This window comes from Myotis myotis, unplaced genomic scaffold, assembly GCF_014108235.1.
Source record: "Myotis myotis isolate mMyoMyo1 unplaced genomic scaffold, mMyoMyo1.p scaffold_m19_p_1, whole genome shotgun sequence".
NCBI classification, from domain to species: domain Eukaryota; kingdom Metazoa; phylum Chordata; class Mammalia; order Chiroptera; family Vespertilionidae; genus Myotis; species Myotis myotis.
Genome location: NW_023416313.1, coordinates 137,372,651 through 137,383,122, shown reverse-complemented (window position 1 = coordinate 137,383,122; position 10,472 = coordinate 137,372,651). Strand labels below are relative to the sequence as shown.

Below are 10,472 nucleotides of genomic sequence, written 5' to 3'. Positions count from 1 at the left end.
GGCGGGGAGCCTGTGATGGAGGTACCTGCCCTTGAGGGGAATGAAGCGGGGACCCTTCAGTCCCTAGGCCAGCGTTCTATCCACTGAGCCAAACCAGCTAGGGCCTCATTCTTTTTAATAGATCTAGACATGTGTAGGGAATATATCTTTCCTAGCCCCATCCACGTGTAACAATAAGCACACCCAGGGGCCTGTTCTTGCTTTCCAAATGCCATTCCCCAATGAAAAGAGCCAGGCTTTTTGGAGAAATAGATGATTTTCAAGGAGCCAGGGAAGGGGACCCCTTCCCTGGATGAGCCTGGAACACGCTGTGCCAGAAAATAAGGAAATGCTCCAAAGAGCATGTGAGCATCTCCACAGGCAGCCGACTAGACGGGGCTTCCATGGGCCCGACTGGAGAACATCTGAACATCCAAATAAACAAAAGCAGTGATGGCCCGGCCGGCTCAGCTCCGTGGTTGAGCTTCGACCTCTGAGTGGGACAGGAGGTCACGGTTTGTTTCCCGGTCAGGGCACATGCCCGGCCCCAGCTGGCGGCAACTGTTTGAGTGACTCCACCGGAGACCTGAAGAAACTGCCCAGCTGAGCTCAGCCAGAATTGCCGATCCAAAGAGTTGTGAGCAAATAAATGGTCGTTATTTTAAACCACTGTCTGAGGGCACTCTGTTCCACAGCCCTGGGTAACTGGTACACCACCTTACCCAAGTAATCAACGTAACACCACCAACACTTCAACAAATGACCTCAAGTGCCTGCAAATGTGGTGCCCAGAGGAGGACACGGCATTACATTTTTAGGGCGGTTACAGCAAAGTACAGGCTCACCTCGTTTTGTTGGGCTTCTATTTATTGTGCTTCACAGGTATTACTTTTTTGTGTGTTTTTCTAAATCCTCATCCAAGGATAGGTTTATTAATGAGGAAGGGGGGGGGGGTTGGTTGAGAGAGAGAGAGATAGAGATAGACAGAGAGGGATATATATATAAATATAAATATATATATAAATATACATATATATATATATATATATATATATATATATATATAGAGAGAGAGAGAGAGAGAGAGAGAGAGAGAGAGAAACATGCATCGGTTGCCTCCCGTTTGTGCCCCAACCAGGGATCAAATTTGTAACCTAGGTATGTTCCCTGACTGAGAATCGAACCCGAACCTTTTTCGGTATACAGGATGTATCTCCAACCAACTGAGCCACGCTTGCCAAGGCAGGTGTTGCATTTTTTTAAAAAACAGAAGGCTAGACCACCCACCAGCATGAAGATTACGACTCACTTTCTGTGATGCTGGCTTTCTCGCTGGATCGGAACCCTGATTAACTCTAAGGTAAGCCTCCACCACAAACTGGGTAGCTTAAAACAACAGGCATCTGTTCTCTCACAGTTCTGGAAGCTAGGTACCCAAAATCAAGGCGTCGGCAGGGCCATGCTCCCACTCAGACTCTGGGTAGAATCTCTCCTTGCCTCTTCCTAGCTCCTAGGGGGACCAGCAGTCCTTGGCTTGTGGTCACATCACTCCAATCTGTTTCTGTCATCCCATGGGGTTCTCCCTCCTCGTGTGTCTCTGTCTTCTTCTTCTTCTTTTAACCAGGCATTTTTTATTATTTCCCCTTTATTTCATTTTTATTTATTTATTTATTTATTTATTTATTTATTTATTTATTTATTTTTACTTTTACTATTACTTTTTGATTTTACTACATGTACATCTAGTAAAAAAACAAAAGCATTTAAAGGTGGAAAAAGTATATAAAATTCAAAATGGACTGTACTGTAAATGCTCATTCATTTAAAAGTAGATCCAGCCCTGGCTAGTTTGGATCAGTGGATAGAGCGTCAGCCTGCGGACTGAGGGGTCCTGGGTTCGATTCCAGTCAAGGGCATATGCCGGCGTTGTGGGCTTGATCCCCAGTGGGGGGTGTGCAGGAGGCACCTGATCCATGATTCTCTCTCATTATTGATGTTTCTCTCTTTCTCTCTCTCCCTCTCCCTTCCTCTCTGAAATCAATAAAAATATATTTAAAAAAAATAAAAGTAGATCCATATTGTTTTTACAGTTTTGAATTTTGTTTTTCATTGACTGAAACATTAGAATCAATTTTTTCATAGCACACCTTTTTGCTATAAACCTAGGTTTATATTATGAATACTCAAAATATATTGCTGAGAATTGTCTAAGTTCTTAAAAAAAAAATCTCCAAATAATTTCATAGCTCAGTTAAGCTTAATTTTAAAGTACATATGTTGCGCCCTGGCCAGTATGGCTCAGTTGGTTGGAGTGTGTTCCATATACCGAAAGGTTAAGGGTTCTATTCACAGTCCGGACACATACCTAGATTGTGGGTTCGGTTCCCAGGTGGGGTGTCATTTTTATTTTTTTTAAAAGTATTTTTTATTGCTTTCAGAGAGGCAGGGAGAGATAGAAACATCAATGATGATAGAGAATCATGGATCGGCTGTCTCCTGCCCGTCCCACACTGGGGATCGAGCCCACAACCCAGGCGTGTGCCCTGACGGGAATCGAACCTGTGACCTCCTGGTTTATAGGTCGCCACTCAACCACTGAGCAACACCAGCCGGGCTGTGTGTCTCTTTGTTTACATGGCCTTTTCCTCTTATAGGGATAACCCTGTCATATTGGATTAGGGACCGCTCGCTCTCGTGGTGACCTCACCGTAATTTGGTTGTGTCTGCAAAGATCTTATTCCCAAGTGAGGTCACATTCCTAGGTACCAGGGGTTAGGACTTCAAAATATGTCTCTGGAGGGACCCAGGTCAGCCCATAACAGTCACAAAAGCCCTTTTGTAGTTAGTCTTCCTGTTATGGGTTGGCTCAACGAGATAGACCACTGACTCAGAATTGAAATTTAAGAGCCTTTTATTAAGCTGGCCAGCTGACCACAGCGCCTATCTCCCCCTCTGGGAGATTCGGAGCATGTGGCGGAGATCAAGGGTGCAGTATGATCTTTATATAGCAAAGCAGTGTTAAAAATCAATTACAAAGCATTCCATTAAAAGTTCATAAAGAGTTCACAAGAACAAAGGGGGTAAACAGAGTCACACCTGGCTGGAGCATATCATAATTCATTATTTCTCTAAGACAATCTAACAATTTTTCTTCTACTGTTACCCTGATACAATCCTGCTTCCACGGTTACCCTGACACAATCCTTGAACACAATCCTCCCTCCCTTCGAGCACATTCAATTTCTCATGTCTCTTTTCCTCCCCTCAGCACATTCTGTAACATTCTGTAACCCTTCCATGGCACAGTCCCTCGCCCTAGCACATTCCCTACTGGTCTTATGCCCGAATCAAATCTTTGATTCAGTGCCCTCCTCTACGATATGAAATTGAGGAGGCATTTGGCAATGTAGGGTCGAGCCACCGGGGAAGAGTCCGGCATTTGATGGTGAAGAATTGGCTCGGCCGCTGACATAGAGTCTTAGTTCCCATGTCTTTCTCCTTCCCATTGGTCAGTTCACCAGGTGAGAGGCATGAGGAGGACGGGGTTACAATTTCCAGTGCCTCTTTCCTGCGACTTTGATGGCGGTTGGAGTGCTCAGCACCACCTGGTAGGGTCCATCCCATCTAGGTTCCAGGCTGCTAGGGTCGTGGCGCTGCACCCAGACGAGATCACCCAGAGAGAAGGCAGGCTGTGTTGGACTGGATCTCAGCACGTCCTCCTCCTGTATGGCTTTCATCACCCGTTGTGCTGACATGGCGCTGCTCTGCAAAGCCTGTAAGGACTTAAGCAAATTTTGGGTAGACAGCCGGGCAATTTTTTCCTCCCTTAGGCGGGGAAGAAGAGGTGGCGGCCTGCCAAACATAATTTCAAAAGGGGTGAGTCCTTTTATATACGGAGTACACCTAGCTCTGAGGAGGGCAAAAGGAAGGAGACTTACCCAGTTTTCGCCAGTCTCTAATTTTAATTTAGTTAATGTTTCCTTTAAGGTCCGATTCATCCTTTCTACCTGTCCAGAACTCTGTGGTCTATAAATACAATGTAATTTCCACGTTACTCTCAGGGCCTTAACTATGGATTGTGTAACTTTGGCGATAAACGCCGGGCCATCATCGGACCCCATATATAGTGGTAGGCTAAACCGGGGGACAATTTTAGTGAGGAGTTTTCTAACTACTACCTGTGCTGTCTCTGCCTTGGTTGGGTATGCCTCAGGCCAGCCAGAGAAGGTATTAATGAAAACCAGCAGGTACTTAGACCCTCCTTGTCCTCCTGGTATCTCGGTGAAGTCCACTTCCCAGTGTTCTTCAGGGTTCTGACCTCGAAATCGCTGTCCCGGTGCGGCCACAACAGGGGGCCCTTAATTCACTCGGGCATACACTTGACACCTTCTAGCCAAGTCTTGGGATATTTTCTGGAGCCCTGGGATGTAAAATCCTCTTCCCAGTAGTTCTGATAGCTTCGTTCCCCCCAGGTGGGTGCTCTAGTGGGCCTGGGAAGCAATGGTCCGCCCCAGGGCTTCTGGCACTATAGGCCTCCCGTCTGGCAGAATTAGCCATGCAGCCTCTCGTTCCCGGGCCCTTAGTTTCTCAGCTAGCCTCTGCTCCCCCATCACATAAGTAGGCTTCTCTGGGAGCCTTGGTGCTGGCAGGGCTACGAGAACTTCTAGGGGCCCTACTGGTCTTTTAGCCACTTCCTTGGCCTCCTGTAAGGGCAGTGTGAGGAGATATATCCTTGCAGTCCCTGGGTAGGTCTGGCAGGACGAGTGCCGGGGCACTCACCAGGGCTTCTTAGATCTCCCCTGGCTCCTCCTCATGTCACTACTGCCGCCCCGCATACCGCATACCGGGTACCTTCCTCTACGAAGCTGCTCCCTCCGGATTCTGCAGGGTCTGGTCCACAAGGTTCTCGCGGAGGGAAGTGAGGGTAGTCAGTGTCTCCTCGAAGTCATGCAAAGGGGCCTCTGCCTTCTCGTCAGGGAGGAGTGTAGCAGGGTTCAAGGCAGCTGTTTTCAGGAAGCTGAAATGTTTGCTGTTTTTCCCTTTCCCACCAGAGGGCCTGAGTGAGTGCTATGAGTTCCACATGGAAGTCCACCTTTTGGCCCCCCACTGTCAGGGTCATTCTGGGCTCCTGGGGGCCAGCTGAGCCCCGACAACCCCAATCCACCTCCTCTACCAGCATGGGAGGGAGTCGGTTTCCCCGTACGTTCAGGGCACTCCCTTTTCCAATGTCCTTCCTTTCTGCAAAATGCACATTGATTTTTCCCAAGCCTGGGTTGGACTCCTTTTCTTCTGCGAGGCTTTTCTTTGCCCTTGTTGTCTCTCCGGCCCCTTGGGCCTCCCTCCTCGCTCAGGGCCAGGAGGACTTTGGCCATCCGGGTGTTTAAACCTCCCATCGGGTTCTTCCGATTGTCAAAAACCTTCTGGGCCACCTCAACCAACTTAGAGATTGATTTCCCCTCAAAGCCTTCTAACTTCTGTCATTTTTTTTCTAATATTTGGGGCCGACTGGGAAACAAATGCAACATTGACAGCCCTCCGACTTTCCGGGGCATCAGGATTAGGCCCCTGGACTGTCTCTGTCACTTTAGAGAGGTTTGTGGGTCTCCAAGCAGCAGCTTGGATGCCCCCTAATAGAGTCTGGCGATACCGATCGAGAGCCTCCTTTCCCCTGTCACTATTGGGGTTCCAGTTGGGTTGCTTGGAGGGAAACACAGCCTTTAATCTGTACTAAAGGAGCTTTATTTCCTTACAGGGTCTTACATGTCACAGGACCTCCCTCACAGGGTCTGTAATTCCTGTAACAGAGGGCTAGTATTCATCTCTTTATTAACCCCCTTTGTTCTAGAGAGGCCTTTCCCAGTTTCCTACAGTTGAGGTTTTGTGCCACCCCTGACATCGGCATGGTCGCACAGGCCTGTAAGACAGCATACAGGTTGCTAACTGTCAACTCTTTCTCAATAGAAACCAAAATTTAATGGGTATTCTTCTTTGCCCACCTGGGCAACTGCCCTCTCGGCAGCTAGACACCTTTTACTTTTTGGGTTCACCCTACATAGCCTTCTTCCAGGACAGTTTATACATAGGCCAATTCTTCTGTCTAGCCACAAATACAGTCTGTCCAATTTCCTTAAAAATGTATTCTGGCACAGGAGAAAGTTGTTTTGCTGTACATAGGTAGCTTAACCCCTATACAACTGGGCTCGGACCTCTGCCTAGCAAATTGCAGTCTATAAGTTCAATATGCAGCCTCCGGTCCTCCTAACCCAACGAGGTTTCGGCCAGTCTCTGAGTCAGACTTCTCCTCTCTTGGAGAATTTCAAAGTCCTGATGGCTCCCAGGTCTAGGGAGAGTGCCCTTTTCTTAACTCTGTTTATTAGTTACAGGGCCCTGCTTTCCTTGTCTTCCCACCAGTCCCCTTTATGGCAGAGCAGAGACCAGGCCTCTTTGAAGGGAGTGTACTGGAAGGGGATAGCAGCCCCTCCTCTTCCAGCAGCAACAGGTACTAAACCCTTTCAGTACATTTGCAAGCAGGGAGCTTTTACTAGCTCTATCTGCAGTTTTCATAGATCTCAGGCTTGCTACTCTATTTCTGGGGCTGTAGGAAGGCTAGTACCAATCATTGGCTTATGGCTTAACTGCTGTAGCCTGCAAGCCAAAGGCCTAAGTACTTTCTCGCTGCTGCTGCTGCTTTTTTTTTAGGGCCACTGCAGGCAGCTCAGGCATCTAGTCCCCCTTCTTTGATCATTTACTCCCCAATTTGGTCTGGAGCTGGGAATAGCGCCTCGGTCTGCCTCGCTTCCCCAGAGGGCTGCCTGTCTAGCCCCAGATCTAGAGGGCCGGCCTGCCGTAGTGGCCACATAGGAACTGCAGGACTGGCAGATGTTGCAAGGTCCTGCAGGTTCTCCCCCTCTCTCCCTGAAGGACCGGGGGAGCCTTTCCCTTCTGGGGCCCGGCCAAAAGAATTGTCTGTCTCTGTCCCAATTTTCCCTCTGGAGGCATGCCCTTATCTACTAGGGTTTCTTGGACAATATGTCAATCTAAACCTGAATATAAGGAATTTGATCAGGATGCCCTGGGCGGCCGTATATGACATAATGGACCCGGTAGGCAGCGGTCAGATCAAAAGACCCTGCATCCGGCCACCCCTCCTGGAAAGTGGGCCACTCCCATTCACAGAATCGCTGTAAATCAAAAGCATTAACATTATAACTTTTAAATCTACCCCAGAACTTCAGTTTAATATAGTAAATTACAACCCAGGTAAGAGCAACTGATAGACAGAAATCTTTATTAACTAAGTAGGCTGATTCCCCTTTAACAGTGAGCAAAAGACTCTGAGAAAAAAAAATAATTCTCGCAGCTGCAAGAGGCTTTGAAGACTATTAAAGGGGCCAGACCAAACGTTCAGCCAAGCGTATCAACAGAAAGCAGAATAAATAACTAAGTAGCTTTTACTTTACACAGACCAGTAATGATTTACACTTTCTTAGTAGACCAGCCAGGGTGGAGCTGTATCTAGTCCTTCTTCTCTGTAGTAATTTGGCTAGTCCCACACAAACAAACTTTGTCCCGACCCCATGATGATCGGTGGCGAGAGACAGACAAGGGAGGGGGTGACCTGTTTTCACAGATCCTCACGCAGATGCCCGCCTGGCCGCGTCCCTTGGGAGCTTAGATTCGTTGTAGCTAAGGTGCACCCGTATAAACCCCGGGCCTGGTCACCTCCACATGGGGGTGAGTCACCGTTATGCCATATGACGAATCGCGGAACCGCAGGTTGGGGCCCACTCGGACTCCGTAACCGAAGTCGTGGAGCCACACAAAGGAGAGGAGAGGGCAGGCCCCCTCCCTCCACACTCACACACTTTCACCAGACATTCACTCAGAGTTTAAACAATCCACCCAATTCCTAACAATTTCCCAATTCCTGAAGGAACTCTATAGCTTCCCGGGAGGTGATCAAGCTCCCCTTCCACTCACTCGGAGTGGGCCTGATTGATAGGGGGTCGATGAAGATGACTGACCCTATTCCATTTGACAAAGACAAAGACAACAAAGAACAAAGACAAAACAAACCAGCCAAATGCAACCTAAGGTTGCCCGGAACCTGCAGCTTGCTCCTTGAAGTCCTGAAAATTTTCAAAAAACATTGCAGCAGGGTGTACACAGAAGCAGACAACTTTTTGGCAATAAACACCAAGACAAACAAATACCAGACAGACAAACCCAGTGCAGCCTACAGCCGCACTAACCAGGGACCCCGGCCACCGTCGTGGCCGCGGGTCAGGACCAGGAGTACCGCTGCGTCCAGCCCTCCGTATAGGTCCTTCCGTGGGACGTCCCAATTCCTGTTTAACGACCGGTCTCTTACCTCTCTCGAGAGTCCAGGTGGCTCGGTTTCCGAATTGAAAGTTTTTGGGTGGACTGGAGGCCTCCTTGATAGTCGTTCTCCACAGGTGTGGGGTATCTCGCTGAGTGCCCGGCAACAAGTGGGGGAGAGCCTCCTGCCTTGAATAGGGGGTCCCTCTCACCCCTGCCGGGGGAGAGCCTCCTGCCTTAAATAGGGGGTCCCTCTCACCCCTGCCGGGTATCTCACTGCGGGCCTCCAAATGTTATGGGTTGGCTCAACGAGATAGACCACTGACTCAGAATTGAAATTTAAGAGCTTTTTATTAAGCTGGCCAGCTGACCACAGCGCCTATCTCCCCCTCTGGGAGATTCGGAGCATGTGGCGGAGATCAAGGGTGCAGTATGATCTTTATATAGCAAAGCAGTGTTAAAAATCAATTACAAAGCATTCCATTAAAAGTTCATAAAGAGTTCACAAGAACAAAGGGGGTAAACAGAGTCACACCTGGCTGGAGCATATCATAATTCATTATTTCTCTAAGACAATCTAACAATTTTTCTTCTACTGTTACCCTGATACAATCCTGCTTCCACGGTTACCCTGACACAATCCTTGAACACAATCCTCCCTCCCTTCGAGCACATTCAATTTCTCATGTCTCTTTTCCTCCCCTCAGCACATTCTGTAACATTCTGTAACCCTTCCATGGCACAGTCCCTCGCCCTAGCACACTTCCTTTCAAATATGCATTTGAACGTGATTATGAAGAAACAGGACAACCCCCAAGTGGAAGGGCTGTCTAGGATAACTGGTCTCCAGTCTTCAAAAATGCCTACAAAGAACGACCTGGGAACTATTTCAGATTAAAGTAGGTTAAAGAGACATGATGTCCGAATGCAATACGTGGTTTGAATTTTCCGTTGCGGTAAAGGGCATTATAGGGGCGACGGATGGAAACTGAATAGTGTCTGCAGAGTAAATGAGGAAAATACTGTAAATATTGCACCAGGGTTAATTTCTTGATTTTGATCATCGCACTGGGGGTTAGGTGAGAGATCCCTTCGTTTTCAGGAAATACACACGGAGGCAGGACACTTCCTGAAACAACCAACCACCAGAAAAGCTGCTGCACAGAGTCCCCATCTCCCCGCAGCGGGGCCGCCCCCGTCCTCCAGTCCGCCTCCCCCGGCTGCGCTCCGGAGCCATCATGTCCGCTCAGGAGCCACCATGTCCGCGGGAGGCGCCTTCAGCCTCCACTCGGCTCAAGAAGGAGCCTTCTCGGCGGAGGAGAGAGAGACCCGGGGGCCTGAGGCGGCCCCGAGCCCCGAGCCGGGAGCGTGACATTTCCGTTCCTCTCCTTTCAGAGGCGCGCCGCCCCCGCCCCGGCCCCCGCGTCGCCACCGCGAACGGCCGCCTCGACCCGACCTTCCGTCCCCTGTTCCTTTCCCTGCGGCTCGATGGGGTCACCGTCTAACCGGAAAGGCCCGGAACGAGGAGTGAAGCAGTTTCCTGCTAAATTGATGACGAAACTCTGATCTTAGTCTCTAAGTTGAACGGACTCATTTCGGTTGACAGGAAGGCGAGACCAAGCCCGGGCCCTGACCCACCCTCGGTGGGGCCCTCACAAGTGCTGGGCGCCGGGTGCGGCGAGACCCCGTCCTCCCTCCCGGGTCGGGGACTCGTTTCCTCGCGGCCACAGGCGCGGATCAGAACCCGGAGACAGGGCGCCGGGGACGTCAGGCCGGGGGCGCGGTGTATGCAGATGAGAAGGCGCGCAGAGGCTGCCGGTCGCACTCCGCCGGCGCCCCCACGTCCCCGCATCCCGAGATGGACGCGCCCCCGGGGTTGCTGTCGCATCGGGCGCGGTTGCCGCTCGGGTCTCTGGGGCAGCGGGGGCGCCGCGGCGTGTTGAGTGTAGTGAGCGTGTGTGAAGGGTGGGTCGCGCGTGGGGGTTGGGGTGTGGGCGGGGGCAGCAACTCATACTTACCTGGCAGGGGAGATACCATGATCACGAAGGTGGTTTTCCCAGGGCGAGGCTTATCCATTGCACTCCGGATGTGCTGACCCCTGCGATTTCCCCAAATGTGGGAAACTCGACTGCATAATTTGTGGTAGTGGGGGACTGCGTTCGCGCTCTCCCCTG

At 50.0% G+C, this 10,472-nt stretch overlaps 1 non-coding gene across 1 annotated transcript; it reads left to right on the top strand.

The window, feature by feature from the left end:
• The first annotated feature begins 10,308 nt into the window (after positions 1–10,308).
• On the top strand, positions 10,309–10,472 carry LOC118661408. The gene has a single exon (XR_004969332.1). It is a non-coding gene; the product is annotated as a U1 spliceosomal RNA (small nuclear RNA).